This window comes from Taudactylus pleione, unplaced genomic scaffold, assembly GCF_031769625.1.
Source record: "Taudactylus pleione unplaced genomic scaffold, aTauple2 ptg000447l, whole genome shotgun sequence".
In the NCBI taxonomy this organism is placed as follows: domain Eukaryota; kingdom Metazoa; phylum Chordata; class Amphibia; order Anura; family Myobatrachidae; genus Taudactylus; species Taudactylus pleione.
In genome coordinates, this window is record NW_028284849.1 from 950,797 (window position 1) to 975,682 (window position 24,886).

Consider the following 24,886-nt stretch of genomic DNA (forward strand, 5'->3'; position numbering starts at 1 on the left):
AGATAGAATAGCAGACAGTATGTATGATAGATAGAATAGCAGACAGTATGTATGATAGATAGATAGAATAGCAGACAGTATGTATAATAGATAGAATAGCAGACAGTATGTATGATAGATAGAATAGCAGACAGTATGTATGATAGATAGATAGATAGAATAGCAGACAGTATGTATGATAGATAGATAGATAGATAGATAGATAGATAGATAGAATAGCAGACAGTATGTATGATAGATAGAATAGCAGACAGTATGTATGAAAGATAGCTAGAATAGTAGACAGTATGTATGATAGATAGAATAGCAGACAGTATGTCTGATAGATAGAATAGCAGACAGTATGTATGATAGATAGATAGAATAGCAGACAGTATGTATGATAGATAGATAGAATAGCAGACAGTATGTATGATAGATAGATAGAATAGCAGACAGTATGTATGATAGATAGAATAGCAGACAGTATGTATGAAAGATAGCTAGAATAGTAGACAGTATGTATGATAGATAGAATAGCAGACAGTATGTCTGATAGATAGAATAGCAGACAGTATGTATGATAGATAGATAGAATAGCAGACAGTATGTATGATAGATAGATAGAATAGCAGACAGTATGTATGATAGATAGATAGAATAGCAGACAGTATGTATGATAGATAGAATAGCAGACAGTATGTATGATAGATAGATAGAATAGCAGACAGTATGTATAATAGATAGAATAGCAGACAGTATGTATGATAGAAAGAATAGCAGACAGTATGTATGATAGATAGATAGAATAGCAGACAGTATGTATGATAGATAGATAGATAGATAGATAGATAGATAGATAGATAGATAGAATAGCAGACAGTATGTATGATAGATAGAATAGCAGACAGTATGTATGAAAGATAGCTAGAATAGTAGACAGTATGTATGATAGATAGAATAGCAGACAGTATGTCTGATAGATAGAATAGCAGACAGTATGTATGATAGATAGATAGAATAGCAGACAGTATGTATGATAGATAGATAGAATAGCAGACAGTATGTATGATAGATAGATAGATAGATAGATAGATAGATAGATAGATAGATAGATAGATAGATAGATAGAATAGCAGACAGTATGTATGATAGATAGAATAGCAGACAGTATGTATGATAGATAGATAGAATAGCAGACAGTATGTATAATAGATAGAATAGCAGACAGTATGTATGATAGATAGAATAGCAGACAGTATGTTTGATAGATAGATAGAATAGCAGACAGTATGTCTGATAGATAGAATAGCAGACAGTATGTATGATAGATAGATAGAATAGCAGACAGTATGTATGATAGATAGAATAGCAGACAGTATGTATGATAGATAGATAGAATAGCAGACAGTATGTATGATAGATAGAATAGCAGACAGTATGTATGATAGATAGAATAGCAGACAGTATGTATGATAGATAGATAGAATAGCAGACAGTATGTATGATAGATAGAATAGCAGACAGTATGTATGATAGATGAATAGCAGACAGTATGTATGATAGATAGAATAGCAGACAGTATGTATGATAGATAGAATAGCAGACAGTATGTACGATAGATAGATGAATAGCAGACAGTATGTATGATAGATAGATGAATAGCAGACATTATGTATGATAGATGGAATAGCAGACAGTATGTATGATAGATAGATAGATAGAATAGCAGACAGTATGTATGATAGATAGATAGAATAGCAGACAGTATGTATGATAGATGAATAGCAGACAGTATGTATGATAGATAGATGAATAGCAGACAGTATGTATGATAGATAGATAGAATAGCAGACAGTATGTATGATAGATAGATGAATAGCAGACAGTATGTATGATAGATAGAATAGCCGACAGTATGTATGATAGATAGATGAATAGCAGACAGTATGTATGATAGATAGAATAGCAGACAGTATGTATGATAGATAGAATAACCGACAGTATGTATGATAGATAGATAGAATAGCAGACAGTATGTATGATAGATAGATAAATAGATAGATTAGCAGACAGTATGTATGATAGATAGATGAATAGCAGACAGTATGTATGATAGATAGATAGAATAGCCGACAGTATGTATGATAGATAGATGAATAGCAGACAGTATGTATGATAGATAGATAGAATAGCCGACAGTATGTATCATAGATAGATGAATAGCAGACAGTATTTATGATAGATAGATAGAATAGCAGACAGTATGTATGATAGGTAGATGAATAGCAGACAGTATGTATGATAGATAGATAGAATAGCCGACAGTATGTATCATAGATAGATGAATAGCAGACAGTATGTATGATAGATAGATAGAATAGCAGAAAGTATGTATGATAGGTACATGAATAGCAGACAGTATGTATGATATTTAGATGAATAGCAGACGGTATGTATGATAGATAGATAGAATAGCAGACAGTATGTATGATAGATAGAATAGCAGACAGTATGTATGATAGATCGATAGAATAGCAGACAGTATGTATGATAGATAGAATAGCAGACAGTATGTATGATAGATAGATGAATAGCAGACAGTATGTATGATAGATAGATAGATAGATAGATAGATAGAATAGCAGACAGTATGTATGATAGATAGATAGAATAGCAGACAGTATGTATGATAGATAGAATAGCAGACAGTATGTATGATAGATCGATAGAATAGCAGACAGTATGTATGATAGATAGAATAGCAGACAGTATGTATGATAGATAGATGAATAGCAGACAGTATGTATGATAGATAGATAGATAGAATAGCAGACAGTATGTATGATAGCTAGATGAATAGCAGACAGTATGTATGATAGATAGATGAATAGTAGACAGTATGTATGATAGATAGATAGAATAGCAGACAGTATGTATAATAGATAGAATAGCAGACAGTATGTATGATAGATAGAATAGCAGACAGTATGTATGATAGATAGATAGATAGAATAGCAGACAGTATGTATGATAGATAGATAGATAGATAGATAGATAGATAGAATAGCAGACAGTATGTATGATAGATAGAATAGCAGACAGTATGTATGAAAGATAGCTAGAATAGTAGACAGTATGTATGATAGATAGAATAGCAGACAGTATGTCTGATAGATAGAATAGCAGACAGTATGTATGATAGATAGATAGAATAGCAGACAGTATGTATGATAGATAGATAGAATAGCAGACAGTATGTATGATAGATAGATAGAATAGCAGACAGTATGTATGATAGATAGAATAGCAGACAGTATGTATGAAAGATAGCTAGAATAGTAGACAGTATGTATGATAGATAGAATAGCAGACAGTATGTCTGATAGATAGAATAGCAGACAGTATGTATGATAGATAGATAGAATAGCAGACAGTATGTATGATAGATAGATAGAATAGCAGACAGTATGTATGATAGATAGATAGAATAGCAGACAGTATGTATGATAGATAGAATAGCAGACAGTATGTATGATAGATAGATAGAATAGCAGACAGTATGTATAATAGATAGAATAGCAGACAGTATGTATGATAGAAAGAATAGCAGACAGTATGTATGATAGATAGATAGAATAGCAGACAGTATGTATGATAGATAGATAGATAGATAGATAGATAGATAGATAGATAGATAGATAGATAGAATAGCAGACAGTATGTATGATAGATAGAATAGCAGACAGTATGTATGAAAGATAGCTAGAATAGTAGACAGTATGTATGATAGATAGAATAGCAGACAGTATGTCTGATAGATAGAATAGCAGACAGTATGTATGATAGATAGATAGAATAGCAGACAGTATGTATGATAGATAGATAGAATAGCAGACAGTATGTATGATAGATAGATAGATAGATAGATAGATAGATAGATAGATAGATAGATAGATAGAATAGCAGACAGTATGTATGATAGATAGAATAGCAGACAGTATGTATGATAGATAGATAGAATAGCAGACAGTATGTATAATAGATAGAATAGCAGACAGTATGTATGATAGATAGAATAGCAGACAGTATGTATGATAGATAGATAGAATAGCAGACAGTATGTCTGATAGATAGAATAGCAGACAGTATGTATGATAGATAGATAGAATAGCAGACAGTATGTATGATAGATAGAATAGCAGACAGTATGTATGATAGATAGATAGAATAGCAGACAGTATGTATGATAGATAGAATAGCAGACAGTATGTATGATAGATAGAATAGCAGACAGTATGTATGATAGATAGATAGAATAGCAGACAGTATGTATGATAGATAGAATAGCAGACAGTATGTATGATAGATGAATAGCAGACAGTATGTATGATAGATAGAATAGCAGACAGTATGTATGATAGATAGAATAGCAGACAGTATGTACGATAGATAGATGAATAGCAGACAGTATGTATGATAGATAGATGAATAGCAGACATTATGTATGATAGATGGAATAGCAGACAGTATGTATGATAGATAGATAGATAGAATAGCAGACAGTATGTATGATAGATAGATAGAATAGCAGACAGTATGTATGATAGATGAATAGCAGACAGTATGTATGATAGATAGATGAATAGCAGACAGTATGTATGATAGATAGATAGAATAGCAGACAGTATGTATGATAGATAGATGAATAGCAGACAGTATGTATGATAGATAGAATAGCCGACAGTATGTATGATAGATAGATGAATAGCAGACAGTATGTATGATAGATAGAATAGCAGACAGTATGTATGATAGATAGAATAACCGACAGTATGTATGATAGATAGATAGAATAGCAGACAGTATGTATGATAGATAGATAAATAGATAGATTAGCAGACAGTATGTATGATAGATAGATGAATAGCAGACAGTATGTATGATAGATAGATAGAATAGCCGACAGTATGTATGATAGATAGATGAATAGCAGACAGTATGTATGATAGATAGATAGAATAGCCGACAGTATGTATCATAGATAGATGAATAGCAGACAGTATTTATGATAGATAGATAGAATAGCAGACAGTATGTATGATAGGTAGATGAATAGCAGACAGTATGTATGATAGATAGATAGAATAGCCGACAGTATGTATCATAGATAGATGAATAGCAGACAGTATGTATGATAGATAGATAGAATAGCAGACAGTATGTATGATAGGTACATGAATAGCAGACAGTATGTATGATATTTAGATGAATAGCAGACGGTATGTATGATAGATAGATAGAATAGCAGACAGTATGTATGATAGATAGAATAGCAGACAGTATGTATGATAGATCGATAGAATAGCAGACAGTATGTATGATAGATAGAATAGCAGACAGTATGTATGATAGATAGATGAATAGCAGACAGTATGTATGATAGATAGATAGATAGATAGAATAGCAGACAGTATGTATGATAGATAGATAGAATAGCAGACAGTATGTATGATAGATAGAATAGCAGACAGTATGTATGATAGATCGATAGAATAGCAGACAGTATGTATGATAGATAGAATAGCAGACAGTATGTATGATAGATAGATGAATAGCAGACAGTATGTATGATAGATAGATAGATAGAATAGCAGACAGTATGTATGATAGCTAGATGAATAGCAGACAGTATGTATGATAGATAGATGAATAGTAGACAGTATGTATGATAGATAGATAGAATAGCAGACAGTATGTATGATAGATAGATAGAATAGCAGACAGTATGTATGATAGATAGATGAATAGCAGACAGTATGTATGATAGATAGAATAGCAGACAGTATGTATGATAGATAGATAGAATAGCAGACAGTATGTATGATAGATAGATGAATAGCAGACAGTATGTATGTTAGATAGAATAGCAGACAGTATGTATGATAGATAGATGAATAGCAGACAGTATGTATGATAGATAGATGAATAGCAGACAGTATGTATGATAGATAGAATAGCAGACAGTATGTATGATAGATAGATAGATAGATAGATAGATAGATTAGCAGACAGTATGTATGATAGATAGATGAATAGCAGACAGTATGTATGATAGATAGATAGAATAGCCGACAGTATGTATCATAGATAGATGAATAGCAGACAGTATGTATGATAGATAGATAGAATAGCAGACAGTATGTATGATAGGTAGATGAATAGCAGACAGTATGTATGATATTTAGATGAATAGCAGACAGTATGTATGATATTTAGATGAATAGCAGACAGTATGTATGATAGATAGAATAGCAGACAGTATGTATGATAGATAGATAGAATAGCAGACAGTATGTATGATAGATAGAATAGCAGACAGTATGTATGATAGATAGATAGAATAGCAGACAGTATGTATGATAGATAGAATAGCTGACAGTATGTATGATAGATAGATAGAATAGCAGACAGTATGTATGATAGATAGAATAGCAGACAGTATGTATGATAGATAGATGAATAGCAGACAGTATGTATGATAGATAGATAGAATAGCAGACAGTATGTATGATAGCTAGATGAATAGCAGACAGTATGTATGATAGATAGATGAATAGTAGACAGTATGTATGATAGATAGATAGAATAGCAGACAGTATGTATGATAGATAGATAGAATAGCAGACAGTATGTATGATAGATAGATGAATAGCAGACAGTATGTATGATAGATAGAATAGCAGACAGTATGTATGATAGATAGATGAATAGCAGACAGTATGTATGATAGATAGATAGAATAGCAGACAGTATGTATGATAGATAGATAGAATAGCAGACAGTATGTATGATAGATAGATGAATAGCAGACAGTATGTATGATAGATAGAATAGCAGACAGTATGTATGATAGATAGATGAATAGCAGACAGTATGTATGATAGATAGATGAATAGCAGACAGTATGTATGATAGATAGAATAGCAGACAGTATGTATGATAGATAGATAGATAGATAGATAGATAGATAGATAGATTAGCAGACAGTATGTATGATAGATAGATGAATAGCAGACAGTATGTATGATAGATAGAATATCAGACAGTATGTATGATAGATAGATAGATAGAATAGCAGACAGTATGTATGATAGATAGAATAGCAGACAGTATGTATGATAGATAGATAGATAGAATAGCAGACAGTATGTATGATAGATAGATGAATAGCAGACAGTATGTATGATAGATAGATAGAATAGCAGACAGTATGTATGATAGATAGAATAGCAGACAGTATGTATGATAGATAGATAGAATAGCAGACAGTATGTATGATAGATGAATAGCAGACAGTATGTATGATAGATAGATAGATAGAATAGCAGACAGTATGTATGATAGATAGATAGAATAGCAGACAGTATGTATGATAGATAGATAGAATAGCAGACAGTATGTATGATAGATAGAATAGCAGACAGTATGTATGATAGATAGAATAGCAGACAGTATGTATGATAGACAGAATAGCAGACAGTATGTATGATAGATAGAATAGAAGACAGTATGTATGATAGATAGATAGATAGATAGATAGATAGATAGATAGATAGATAGAATAGCAGACAGTATGTATGATAGATAGATAGATAGATAGATAGATAGATAGATAGATAGAATAGCAGACAGTATGTATGATAGATAGAATAGCAGACAGTATGTATGTTAGATAGATAGAATAGCAGACTGTATGTATGTTAGATAGATAGAATAGCAGACAGTATGTATGATAGATAGATGAATAGCAGACAGTATGTATGATAGATAGAATAGCAGACAGTATGTATGTATGATAGATAGAATAGCAGACAGTATGTATGATAGATAGAATAGCAGACAGTATGTATGTATGATAGATAGAATAGCAGACAGTATGTATGATAGATAGATGAATAGCAGACAGTATGTATGATAGATAGAATAGCAGACAGTATGTATGTATGATAGATAGATAGATAGATAGATAGATAGATAGAATAGCAGACAGTATGTATGATAGATAGATAGAACAGCAGACAGTATGTATGATAGATAGATAGATAGAATAGCAGACAGTATGTATGATAGATAGAATAGCAGACAGTATGTATGATAGATAGAATAGCAGACAGTATGTATGATAGATAGATAGATAGATAGATAGATAGATAGAATAGCAGACAGTATGTATGTATGATAGATAGATAGAATAGCAGACAGTATGTATGATAGATAGAATAGCAGACAGTATGTATGATAGATAGATAGAATAGCAGACAGTATGTATGATAGATAGAATAGCAGACAGTATGTATGATAGATAGATGAATAGCAGACAGTATGTATGATAGATAGATAGATAGATAGATAGATAGATAGATAGATAGATAGATAGATAGAATAGCAGACAGTATGTATGATAGATAGATGAATAGGAGACAGTATGTATGATAGATAGAATAGCAGACAGTATGTATGATAGATAGATAGATAGATAGATAGATAGATAGATAGAATAGCAGACAGTATGTATGATAGATAGAATAGCAGACAGTATGTATGATAGATAGATGAATAGCAGACAGTATGTATGATAGATAGATAGATAGATAGATAGATAGATAGATAGATAGATAGAATAGCAGACAGTATGTATGATAGATAGATGAATAGGAGACAGTATGTATGATAGATAGAATAGCAGACAGTATGTATGATAGATAGATAGATAGATAGATAGATACATAGAATAGCAGACAGTATGTATGATAGATAGATAGAATAGCAGACAGTATGTATGATAGATAGATAGATAGAATAGCAGACAGTATGTATAATAGATAGAATAGCAGACAGTATGTATGATAGATAGAATAGCAGACAGTATGTATGATAGATAGATAGAATAGCAGACAGTATGTATGTATGATAGATAGATAGAATAGCAGACAGTATGTATGATAGATAGAATAGCAGACAGTATGTATGATAGATAGATGAATATCAGACAGTATGTATGATAGATAGATAGATAGATAGATAGATAGATAGATAGATAGAATAGCAGACAGTATGTATGATAGATAGATTAATAGGAGACAGTATGTATGATAGATAGAATAGCAGACAGTATGTATGATAGATAGATAGATAGAATAGCAGACAGTATGTATGATAGATAGAATAGCAGACAGTATGTATGATAGATAGATGAATAGCAGACAGTATGTATGATAGATAGATAGATAGATAGATAGATAGATAGATAGATAGAATAGCAGACAGTATGTATGATAGATAGATGAATAGGAGACAGTATGTATGATAGATAGAATAGCAGACAGTATGTATGATAGATAGATAGATAGATAGATAGATAGATAGATAGATAGATAGAATAGCAGACAGTATGTATGATAGATAGATGAATAGCAGACAGTATGTATGATAGATAGATAGAATAGCAGACAGTAAGTATGATAGGTAGATGAATAGCAGACAGTATGTATGATAGATAGAATAGCAGACAGTATGTATGATAGATAGATGAATAGCAGACAGTATGTATGATAGATAGATGAATAGCAGACAGTATGTATGATAGATAGATGAATAGCAGACAGTATGTATGATAGATAGATGAATAGCAGACAGTATGTATGATAGATAGAATAGCAGACAGTATGTATGATAGATAGAATAGCAGACAGTATGTATGATAGATAGATAGAATAGCAGACAGTATGTATGATAGATAGATAGAATAGCAGACAGTATGTATGATAGATAGAATAGCAGACAGTATGTATGATAGATAGATAGAATAGCAGACAGTATGTATAATAGATAGAATAGCAGACAGTATGTATGATAGATAGAATAGCAGACAGTATGTATGATAGATAGATAGAATAGCAGACAGTATGTATGATAGATAGATAGATAGATAGATAGATAGATAGATAGATAGATAGATAGATAGATAGATAGAATAGCAGACAGTATGTATGATAGATAGAATAGCAGACAGTATGTATGAAAGATAGCTAGAATAGTAGACAGTATGTATGATAGATAGAATAGCAGACAGTATGTCTGATAGATAGAATAGCAGACAGTATGTATGATAGATAGATAGAATAGCAGACAGTATGTATGATAGATAGATAGAATAGCAGACAGTATGTATGATAGATAGATAGAATAGCAGACAGTATGTATGATAGATAGAATAGCAGACAGTATGTATGAAAGATAGCTAGAATAGTAGACAGTATGTATGATAGATAGAATAGCAGACAGTATGTCTGATAGATAGAATAGCAGACAGTATGTATGATAGATAGATAGAATAGCAGACAGTATGTATGATAGATAGATAGAATAGCAGACAGTATGTATGATAGATAGATAGAATTGCAGACAGTATGTATGATAGATAGAATAGCAGACAGTATGTATGATAGATAGATAGAATAGCAGACAGTATGTATAATAGATAGAATAGCAGACAGTATGTATGATAGATAGAATAGCAGACAGTATGTATGATAGATAGATAGAATAGCAGACAGTATGTATGATAGATAGATAGATAGATAGAATAGCAGACAGTATGTATGATAGATAGAATAGCAGACAGTATGTATGAAAGATAGCTAGAATAGTAGACAGTATGTATGATAGATAGAATAGCAGACAGTATGTCTGATAGATAGAATAGCAGACAGTATGTATGATAGATAGATAGAATAGCAGACAGTATGTATGATAGATAGATAGAATAGCAGACAGTATGTATGATAGATAGATAGAATAGCAGACAGTATGTATGATAGATAGAATAGCAGACAGTATGTATGATAGATAGATAGAATAGCAGACAGTATGTATAATAGATAGAATAGCAGACAGTATGTATGATAGATAGAATAGCAGACAGTATGTATTATAGATAGATAGAATAGCAGACAGTATGTATGATAGATAGAATAGCAGACAGTATGTATGATAGATGAATAGCAGACAGTATGTATGATAGATAGAATAGCAGACAGTATGTATGATAGATAGAATAGCAGACAGTATGTACGATAGATAGATGAATAGCAGACAGTATGTATGATAGATAGATTAGCAGACAGTATGTATGAAAGATAGATAGAATAGCAGACAGTATGTATGATAGATAGATAGAATAGCAGACAGTATGTCTGATAGATAGAATAGCAGACAGTATGTATGATAGATAGATAGAATAGCAGACAGTATGTATGATAGATAGAATAGCAGACAGTATGTATGATAGATAGATAGAATAGCAGACAGTATGTATGATAGATAGAATAGCAGACAGTATGTATGATAGATAGAATAGCAGACAGTATGTATGATAGATAGATAGAATAGCAGACAGTATGTATGATAGATAGAATAGCAGACAGTATGTATGATAGATGAATAGCAGACAGTATGTATGATAGATAGAATAGCAGACAGTATGTATGATAGATAGAATAGCAGACAGTATGTACGATAGATAGATGAATAGCAGACAGTATGTATGATAGATAGATGAATAGCAGACAGTATGTATGATAGATGGAATAGCAGACAGTATGTATGATAGATAGATAGATAGATAGATAGATAGATAGATAGATAGAATAGCAGACAGTATGTATGATAGATAGATAGAATAGCAGACAGTATGTATGATAGATGAATAGCAGACAGTATGTATGATAGATAGATGAATAGCAGACAGTATGTATGATAGATAGATAGAATAGCAGACAGTATGTATGATAGATAGATGAATAGCAGACAGTATGTATGATAGATAGAATAGCCGACAGTATGTATGATAGATAGATGAATAGCAGACAGTATGTATGATAGATAGAATAGCAGACAGTATGTATGATAGATAGAATAACCGACAGTATGTATGATAGATAGATAGAATAGCAGACAGTATGTATGATAGATAGATGAATAGCAGACAGTATGTATGATAGATAGTTAGAATAGCCGACAGTATGTATGATAGATAGATGAATAGCAGACAGTATGTATGATAGATAGATAGAATAGCCGACAGTATGTATCATAGATAGATGATTAGCAGACAGTATGTATGATAGATAGATAGAATAGCAGACAGTATGTATGATAGGTAGATGAATAGCAGACAGTATGTATGATAGATAGATAGAATAGCCGACAGTATGTATCATAGATAGATGAATAGCAGACAGTATGTATGATAGATAGATAGAATAGCAGACAGTATGTATGATAGGTAGATGAATAGCAGACAGTATGTATGATATTTAGATGAATAGCAGACAGTATGTATGATAGATAGAATAGCAGACAGTATGAATGATAGATAGAATAGCAGACAGTATGTATGATAGATAGAATAGCAGACAGTATGTATGATAGATAGATAGAATAGCAGACAGTATGTATGATAGATAGAATAGCAGACAGTATGTATGATAGATCGATAGAATAGCAGACAGTATGTATGATAGATAGAATAGCAGACAGTATGTATGATAGATAGATGAATAGCAGACAGTATGTATGATAGATAGATAGAATAGCAGACAGTATGTATGATAGCTAGATGAATAGCAGACAGTATGTATGATAGATAGATGAATAGTAGACAGTATGTATGATAGATAGATAGAATAGCAGACAGTATGTATGATAGATAGATAGAATAGCAGACAGTATGTATGATAGATAGATGAATAGCAGACAGTATGTATGATAGATAGAATAGCAGACAGTATGTATGATAGATAGATGAATAGCAGACAGTATGTATGATAGATAGATAGAATAGCAGACAGTATGTATGATAGATAGATAGAATAGCAGACAGTATGTATGATAGATAGATGAATAGCAGACAGTATGTATGATAGATAGAATAGCAGACAGTATGTATGATAGATAGATGAATAGCAGACAGTATGTATGATAGATAGATGAATAGCAGACAGTATGTATGATAGATAGAATAGCAGACAGTATGTATGATAGATAGATAGATAGATAGATAGATAGATAGATAGATAGATTAGCAGACAGTATGTATGATAGATAGATGAATAGCAGACAGTATGTATGATAGATAGATAGAATAGCCGACAGTATGTATCATAGATAGATGAATAGCAGACAGTATGTATGATAGATAGATAGAATAGCAGACAGTATGTATGATAGGTAGATGAATAGCAGACAGTATGTATGATATTTAGATGAATAGCAGACAGTATGTATGATATTTAGAAGAATAGCAGACAGTATGTATGATAGATAGAATAGCAGACAGTATGTATGATAGATAGATAGAATAGCAGACAGTATGTATGATAGATAGAATAGCAGACAGTATGTATGATAGATAGATAGAATAGCAGACAGTATGTATGATAGATAGAATAGCAGACAGTATGTATGATAGATAGATAGAATAGCAGACAGTATGTATGATAGATAGAATAGCAGACAGTATGTATGATAGATAGATGAATAGCAGACAGTATGTATGATAGATAGATAGAATAGCAGACAGTATGTATGATAGCTAGATGAATAGCAGACAGTATGTATGATAGATAGATGAATAGTAGACAGTATGTATGATAGATAGATAGAATAGCAGACAGTATGTATGATAGATAGATAGAATAGCAGTCAGTATGTATGATAGATAGATGAATAGCAGACAGTATGTATGATAGATAGAATAGCAGACAGTATGTATGATAGATAGATGAATAGCAGACAGTATGTATGATAGATAGATAGAATAGCAGACAGTATGTATGATAGATAGATAGAATAGCAGACAGTATGTATGATAGATAGATGAATAGCAGACAGTATGTATGATAGATAGAATAGCAGACAGTATGTATGATAGATAGATGAATAGCAGACAGTATGTATGATAGATAGATGAATAGCAGACAGTATGTATGATAGATAGAATAGCAGACAGTATGTATGATAGATAGATAGATAGATAGATAGATAGATAGATAGATAGATAGATTAGCAGACAGTATGTATGATAGATAGATGAATAGCAGACAGTATGTATGATAGATAGAATAGCAGACAGTATGTATGATAGATAGATAGAATAGCAGACAGTATGTATGATAGATAGAATAGCAGACAGTATGTATGATAGATAGATAGAATAGCAGACAGTATGTATGATAGATAGATGAATAGCAGACAGTATGTATGATAGATAGATAGAATAGCAGACAGTATGTATGATAGATAGAATAGCAGACAGTATGTATGATAGATAGATAGAATAGCAGACAGTATGTATGATAGATAGAATAGCAGACAGTATGTATGATAGATAGATAGAATAGCAGACAGTATGTATGATAGATAGAATAGCAGACAGTATGTATGATAGATAGATGAATAGCAGACAGTATGTATGATAGATAGATAGAATAGCAGACAGTATGTATGATAGCTAGATGAATAGCAGACAGTATGTATGATAGATAGATGAATAGTAGACAGTATGTATGATAGATAGATAGAATAGCAGACAGTATGTATGATAGATAGATAGAATAGCAGACAGTATGTATGATAGATAGATGAATAGCAGACAGTATGTATGATAGATAGATGAATAGCAGACAGTATGTATGATAGATAGATAGAATAGCAGACAGTATGTATGATAGATAGATGAATAGCAGACAGTATGTATGATAGATGGAATAGCAGACAGTATGTATGATAGATAGATGAATAGCAGACAGTATGTATGATAGATAGAATAGCAGACAGTATGTATGATAGATAGATGAATAGCAGACAGTATGTATGATAGATAGATGAATAGCAGACAGTATGTATGATAGATAGAATAGCAGACAGTATGTATGATAGATAGATAGATAGATAGATAGATAGATAGATAGATTAGCAGACAGTATGTATGATAGATAGATGAATAGCAGACAGTATGTATGATAGATAGAATAGCAGACAGTATGTATGATAGATAGATAGAATAGCAGACAGTATGTATGATAGATAGAATAGCAGACAGTATGTAGGATAGATAGATAGAATAGCAGACAGTATGTATGATAGATAGATGAATAGCAGACAGTATGTATGATAGATAGATAGAATAGCCGACAGTATGTATCATAGATAGATGAATAGCAGACAGTATGTATGATAGATAGATAGAATAGCAGACAGTATGTATGATAGATAGATGAATAGCAGACAGTATGTATGATAGGTAGATGAATAGCAGACAGTATGTATGATAGATAGATGAATAGCAGACAGTATGTATGATAGATAGATAGAATAGCAGACAGTAAGTATGATAGGTAGATGAATAGCAGACAGTATGTATGATAGATAGAATAGCAGACAGTATGTATGATAGATAGATGAATAGCAGACAGTATGTATGATAGATAGATGAATAGCAGACAGTATGTATGATAGATAGATGAATAGCAGACAGTATGTATGATAGATAGATGAATAGCAGACAGTATGTATGATAGATGGAATAGCAGACAGTATGTATGATAGATAGATAGAATAGCAGACAGTATGTATGATAGATAGATAGATAGATAGAATAGCAGACAGTATGTATGATAGATAGATGAATAGCAGACAGTATGTATGATAGATAGATGAATAGCAGACAGTATGTATGATAGATAGAATAGCAGACAGTATGTATGTTAGATAGATAGAATAGCAGACAGTATGTATGATAGATAGATAGATAGATAGATAGATAGATAGATAGATAGATAGATAGATAGATAGAATAGCAGACAGTATGTATGATAGATAGATAGAATAGCAGACAGTATGTATGATAGATAGATAGGTAGAATAGCAGACAGTATGTATGATAGATAGATAGAATAGCAGACAGTATGTATGATAGATGAATAGCAGACAGTATGTATGATAGATAGAATAGCAGACAGTATGTATGATAGATAGAATAGCAGACAGTTTGTATGATAGATAGAATAGCAGACAGTATGTATGATAGATGAATAGCAGACAGTATGTATGATAGATAGATAGATAGAATAGCAGACAGTATGTATGATAGATAGATAGAATAGCAGACAGTATGTATGATAGATAGATAGAATAGCAGACAGTATGTATGATAGATAGAATAGCAGACAGTATGTATGATAGATAGAATAGCAGACAGTATGTATGATAGACAGAATAGCAGACAGTATGTATGATAGATAGAATAGAAGACAGTATGTATGATAGATAGATAGATAGATAGATAGATAGATAGATAGAATAGCAGACAGTATGTATGATAGATAGAATAGCAGACAGTATGTATGTTAGATAGATAGAATAGCAGACAGTATGTATGTTAGATAGATAGAATAGCAGACAGTATGTATGATAGATAGATGAATAGCAGACAGTATGTATGATAGATAGAATAGCAGACAGTATGTATGTATGATAGATAGAATAGCAGACAGTATGTATGATAGATAGAATAGCAGACAGTATGTATGTATGATAGATAGAATAGCAGACAGTATGTATGATAGATAGATGAATAGCAGACAGTATGTATGATAGATAGAATAGCAGACAGTATGTATGTATGATAGATAGATAGATAGATAGATAGATAGATAGATAGATAGATAGATGAATAGCAGACAGTATGTATGATAGATAGAATAGCAGACAGTATGTATGATAGATAGATGAATAGCAGACAGTATGTATGATAGATAGATAGAATAGCAGACAGTATGTATGATAGATAGATAGAATAGCAGACAGTATGTATGATAGATAGATGAATAGCAGACAGTATGTATGATAGATAGAATAGCAGACAGTATGTATGATAGATAGATGAATAGCAGACAGTATGTATGATAGATAGATGAATAGCAGACAGTATGTATGATAGATAGAATAGCAGACAGTATGTATGATAGATAGATAGATAGATAGATAGATAGATAGATAGATAGATTAGCAGACAGTATGTATGATAGATAGATGAATAGCAGACAGTATGTATGATAGATAGAATAGCAGACAGTATGTATGATAGATAGATAGAATAGCAGACAGTATGTATGATAGATAGAATAGCAGACAGTATGTATGATAGATAGATAGAATAGCAGACAGTATGTATGATAGATAGATGAATAGCAGACAGTATGTATGATAGATAGATAGAATAGCAGACAGTATGTATGATAGATAGAATAGCAGACAGTATGTATGATAGATAGATAGAATAGCAGACAGTATGTATGATAGATAGAATAGCAGACAGTATGTATGATAGATAGATAGAATAGCAGACAGTATGTATGATAGATAGAATAGCAGACAGTATGTATGATAGATAGATGAATAGCAGACAGTATGTATGATAGATAGATAGAATAGCAGACAGTATGTATGATAGCTAGATGAATAGCAGACAGTATGTATGATAGATAGATGAATAGTAGACAGTATGTATGATAGATAGATAGAATAGCAGACAGTATGTATGATAGATAGATAGAATAGCAGACAGTATGTATGATAGATAGATGAATAGCAGACAGTATGTATGATAGATAGATGAATAGCAGACAGTATGTATGATAGATAGATAGAATAGCAGACAGTATGTATGATAGATAGATGAATAGCAGACAGTATGTATGATAGATGGAATAGCAGACAGTATGTATGATAGATAGATGAATAGCAGACAGTATGTATGATAGATAGAATAGCAGACAGTATGTATGATAGATAGATGAATAGCAGACAGTATGTATGATAGATAGATGAATAGCAGACAGTATGTATGATAGATAGAATAGCAGACAGTATGTATGATAGATAGATAGATAGATAGATAGATAGATAGATAGATTAGCAGACAGTATGTATGATAGATAGATGAATAGCAGACAGTATGTATGATAGATAGAATAGCAGACAGTATGTATGATAGATAGATAGAATAGCAGACAGTATGTATGATAGATAGATAGAATAGCAGACAGTATGTATGATAGATAGAATAGCAGACAGTATGTAGGATAGATAGATAGAATAGCAGACAGTATGTATGATAGATAGATGAATAGCAGACAGTATGTATGATAGATAGATAGAATAGCCGACAGTATGTATCATAGATAGATGAATAGCAGACAGTATGTATGATAGATAGATAGAATAGCAGACAGTATGTATGATAGATAGATGAATAGCAGACAGTATGTATGATAGGTAGATGAATAGCAGACAGTATGTATGATAGATAGATGAATAGCAGACAGTATGTATGATAGATAGATAGAATAGCAGACAGTAAGTATGATAGGTAGATGAATAGCAGACAGTATGTATGATAGATAGAATAGCAGACAGTATGTATGATAGATAGATGAATAGCAGACAGTATGTATGATAGATAGATGAATAGCAGACAGTATGTATGATAGATAGATGAATAGCAGACAGTATGTATGATAGATAGATGAATAGCAGACAGTATGTATGATAGATGGAATAGCAGACAGTATGTATGATAGATAGATAGAATAGCAGACAGTATGTATGATAGATAGATAGATAGATAGATAGCAGACAGTATGTATGATAGATAGATGAATAGCAGACAGTATGTATGATAGATAGATGAATAGCAGACAGTATGTATGATAGATAGAATAGCAGACAGTATGTATGTTAGATAGATAGAATAGCAGACAGTATGTATGATAGATAGATAGATAGATAGATAGATAGATAGATAGATAGATAGATAGATAGAATAGCAGACAGTATGTATGATAGATAGATAGAATAGCAGACAGTATGTATGATAGATAGATAGGTAGAATAGCAGACAGTATGTATGATAGATAGATAGATAGAGAAGTATGATAGATAGATAGAATAGCAGACAGTATGTATGATAGATGAATAGCAGACAGTATGTATGATAGATAGAATAGCAGACAGTATGTATGATAGATAGAATAGCAGACAGTTTGTATGATAGATAGAATAGCAGACAGTATGTATGATAGATGAATAGCAGACAGTATGTATGATAGATAGATAGATAGAATAGCAGACAGTATGTATGATAGATAGATAGAATAGCAGACAGTATGTATGATAGATAGATAGAATAGCAGACAGTATGTATGATAGATAGAATAGCAGACAGTATGTATGATAGATAGAATAGCAGACAGTATGTATGATAGACAGAATAGCAGACAGTATGTATGATAGATAGAATAGAAGACAGTATGTATGATAGATAGAGATAGATAGATAGATAGATAGATAGATAATAGATAGATAGATAGAATAGCAGACAGTATGTATGATAGATAGAATAGCAGACAGTATGTATGTTAGATAGATAGAATAGCAGACAGTATGTATGTTAGATAGATAGAATAGCAGACAGTATGTATGATAGATAGATGAATAGCAGACAGTATGTATGATAGATAGAATAGCAGACAGTATGTATGTATGATAGATAGAATAGCAGACAGTATGTATGATAGATAGAATAGCAGACAGTATGTATGTATGATAGATAGAATAGCAGACAGTATGTATGATAGATAGATGAATAGCAGACAGTATGTATGATAGATAGAATAGCAGACAGTATGTATGTATGATAGATAGATAGATAGATAGATAGATAGATAGATAGATAGAATAGCAGACAGTATGTATGATAGATAGATAGAACAGCAGACAGTATGTATGATAGATAGATAGATAGAATAGCAGACAGTATGTATGATAGATAGAATAGTAGACAGTATGTATGATAGATAGAATAGCAGACAGTATGTATGATAGATAGATAGATAGATAGATAGAATAGCAGACAGTATGTATGTATGATAGATAGATAGAATAGCAGACAGTATGTATGATAGATAGAATAGCAGACAGTATGTATGATAGATAGATAGAATAGCAGACAGTATGTATGATAGATAGAATAGCAGACAGTATGTATGATAGATAGATGAATAGCAGACAGTATGTATGATAGATAAATAGATAGATAGATAGATAGATAGATAGATAGATAGAATAGCAGACAGTATGTATGATAGATAGATGAATAGGAGACAGTATGTATGATAGATAGAATAGCAGACAGTATGTATGATAGATAGATAGATAGATAGATAGATAGATAGATAGATAGATAGATAGAATAGCAGACAGTATGTATGATAGATAGAATAGCAGACAGTATGTATGATAGATAGATGAATAGCAGACAGTATGTATGATAGATAGATAGATAGATAGATAGATAGATAGATAGAATAGCAGACAGTATGTATGATAGATAGATGAATAGGAGACAGTATGTATGATAGATAGAATAGCAGACAGTATGTATGATAGATAGATAGATAGATAGATAGATAGATAGATACATAGAATAGCAGACAGTATGTATGATAGATAGATAGAATAGCAGACAGTATGTATGATAGATAGATAGATAGATAGAATAGCAGACAGTATGTATAATAGATAGAATAGCAGACAGTATGTATGATAGATAGAATAGCAGACAGTATGTATGATAGATAGATAGAATAGCAGACAGTATGTATGTATGATAGATAGATAGAATAGCAGACAGTATGTATGATAGATAGAATAGCAGACAGTATGTATGATAGATAGATGAATAGCAGACAGTATGTATGATAGATAGATAGATAGATAGATAGATAGATAGATAGATAGAATAGCAGACAGTATGTATGATAGATAGATTAATAGGAGACAGTATGTATGATAGATAGAATAGCAGAGAGTATGTATGATAGATAGATAGATAGAATAGCAGACAGTATGTATGATAGATAGAATAGCAGACAGTATGTATGATAGATAGATGAATAGCAGACAGTATGTATGATAGATAGATAGATAGATAGATAGATAGATAGATAGATAGATAGAATAGCAGACAGTATGTATGATAGATAGATGAATAGGAGACAGTATGTGTGATAGATAGAATAGCAGACAGTATGTATGATAGATAGATAGATAGATAGATAGATAGAATAGCAGACAGTATGTATGATAGATAGATAGAATAGCAGACAGTATGTATGATAGATAGATAGATAGAATAGCAGACAGTATGTATGATAGATAGAATAGCAGACAGTATGTATGATAGATAGAATAGCAGACAGTATGTATGATAGATAGATAGAATAGCAGACAGTATGTATGTATGATAGATAGATAGAATAGCAGACAGTATGTATGATAGATAGAATAGCAGACAGTATGTATGATAGATAGATGAATAGCAGACAGTATGTATGATAGATAGATAGATAGATAGATAGATAGAATAGCAGACAGTATGTATGATAGATAGATTAATAGGAGACAGTATGTATGATAGATAGAATAGCAGACAGTATGTATGATAGATAGATAGATAGATAGATAGATAGATAGATAGATAGATAGATAGAATAGCAGACAGTATGTATGATAGATAGATAGAATAGCAGACAGTATGTATGATAGATAGATAGAATAGCAGACAGTATGTATGATAGATAGAATTGCAGACAGTATGTATGATAGATAGAATAGCAGACAGTATGTATGATAGATAGATAGAATAGCAGACAGTATGTATGATAGATAGATAGAATAGCAGACAGTATGTATGATAGATAGATAGATAGATAGATAGATAGATAGATAGATAGAATAGCAGACAGTATGTATGATAGATAGAATAGCAGACAGTATGTATGATAGATAGAATAGCAGACAGTATGTATGATAGATAGATAGAATAGCAGACAGTATGTATGATAGATATATAGAATAGCAGACAGTATGTATGATAGATAGAATAGCAGACAGTGGCCCTCATTCAGAGCCGTACGCTCTGAGCAGAGCGCACGCTCTGAATGAGGGCCGTCCTCCATAACTATGGAGCATCCTCCTGGACGCTCGTATAGCTGTGGGTCACCACCCACAGCCTATACGAGCGTGCAGTTTGATGGCCGCGATGGTCTTGACCATCGCGACCATCGAAACTGTGAGCCGGAGCCTGCGGTTGAGGTTTTCAACTGCAAGGCCCGAAATGATTTTGGCTCTATCAGAGCCAAAATCACTCCCACTGACATCACTAGTGATGTCAGTGGGCCGGCTTCAGACGGTAGGCGTTCCCTTAGGAACGCCCCCGTCAGAGAGGCACGCCCCCGGCACGCCCACCAAAGGGGGCGTGCTGTCAATCAACATCGACAGCACGCCCCCTTTGATCAGACACAACGAGCGAAGGAAAGTCCTTCGGTCGTTGCGTCTGGCGCATGCGCACGACGGAGCTCCGATGTTCTGCTCAGTGCAGAACATCGACTCACTTGCGAGCGGACAGCCGCTCGCGAGTGGGTCTGAATCAGGCCCAGTATGTAAGATAGATAGATAGATAGATAGATAGATAGATAGATAGATAGATAGATGAATAGCAGACAGTATGTATGATAGATAGATAGGTAGAATAGCAGACAGTATGTATGATAGATAGATAGAATAGCAGACAGTATGTATGATAGATGAATAGCAGACAGTATGTATGATAGATAGAATAGCAGACAGTATGTATGATAGATAGAATAGCAGACAGTTTGTATGATAGATAGAATAGCAGACAGTATGTATGATAGATGAATAGCAGACAGTATGTATGATAGATAGATAGATAGAATAGCAGACAGTATGTATGATAGATAGATAGAATAGCAGACAGTATGTATGATAGATAGATAGATAGATAGATAGATAGATAGAATAGCAGACAGTATGTATGATAGATAGAATAGCAGACAGTATGTATGATAGATAGAATAGCAGACAGTATGTATGATAGACAGAATAGCAGACAGTATGTATGATAGATAGAATAGAAGACAGTATGTATGATAGATAGATAGATAGATAGATAGATAGATAGATAGATAGATAGATAGAATAGCAGACAGTATGTATGATAGATAGATAGATAGATAGATAGATAGATAGATAGATAGATAGAATAGCAGACAGTATGTATGATAGATAGAATAGCAGACAGTATGTATGTTAGATAGATAGAATAGCAGACAGTATGTATGTTAGATAGATAGAATAGCAGACAGTATGTATGATAGATAGATGAATAGCAGACAGTATGTATGATAGATAGAATAGCAGACAGTATGTATGTATGATAGATAGAATAGCAGACAGTATGTATGATAGATAGAATAGCAGACAGTATGTATGATAGATAGAATAGCAGACAGTATGTATGATAGATAGATAGAATAGCAGACAGTATGTATGATAGATATATAGAATAGCAGACAGTATGTATGATAGATAGAATAGCAGACAGTGGCCCTCATTCAGAGCCGTACGCTCTGAGCAGAGCGCACGCTCTGAATGAGGGCCGTCCTCCATAACTATGGAGCATCCTCCTGGACGCTCGTATAGCTGTGGGTCACCACCCACAGCCTATACGAGCGTGCAGTTTGATGGCCGCGATGGTCTTGACCATCGCGACCATCGAAACTGCGAGCCGGAGCCTGCGGTTGAGGTTTTCAACTGCAAGGCCCGAAATGATTTTGGCTCTATCAGAGCCAAAATCACTCCCACTGACATCACTAGTGATGTCAGTGGGCCGGCTTCTGACGGTAGGCGTTCCCTTAGGAACGCCCCCGTCAGAAAGGCACGCCCCCGGCACGCCCACCAAAGGGGGCGTGCTGTCAATCAACATCGACAGCACGCCCCCTTTGATCAGACACAACGAGCGAAGGAAAGTCCTTCGGTCGTTGCGTCTGGCGCATGCGCACGACGGAGCTCCGATGTTCTGCTCAGTGCAGAACATCGACCCACTTGCGAGCGGACAGCCGCTCGCGAGTGGGTCTGAATCAGGCCCAGTATGTAAGATAGATAGATAGATAGATAGATAGATAGATAGATAGATAGATAGATGAATAGCAGACAGTATGTATGATAGATAGATAGGTAGAATAGCAGACAGTATGTATGATAGATAGATAGAATAACAGACAGTATGTATGATAGATGAATAGCAGACAGTATGTATGATAGATAGAATAGCAGACAGTATGTATGATAGATAGAATAGCAGACAGTTTGTATGATAGATAGAATAGCAGACAGTATGTATGATAGATGAATAGCAGACAGTATGTATGATAGATAGATAGATAGAATAGCAGACAGTATGTATGATAGATAGATAGAATAGCAGACAGTATGTATGATAGATAGATAGATAGATAGATAGATAGATAGATAGATAGAATAGCAGACAGTATGTATGATAGATAGAATAGCAGACAGTATGTATGATAGATAGAATAGCAGACAGTATGTATGATAGACAGAATAGCAGACAGTATGTATGATAGATAGAATAGAAGACAGTATGTATGATAGATAGATAGATAGATAGATAGATAGATAGATAGATAGAATAGCAGACAGTATGTATGATAGATAGATAGATAGATAGATAGATAGATAGATAGATAGATAGATAGATAGAATAGCAGACAGTATGTATGATAGATAGAATAGCAGACAGTATGTATGTTAGATAGATAGAATAGCAGACAGTATGTATGTTAGATAGATAGAATAGCAGACAGTATGTATGATAGATAGATGAATAGCAGACAGT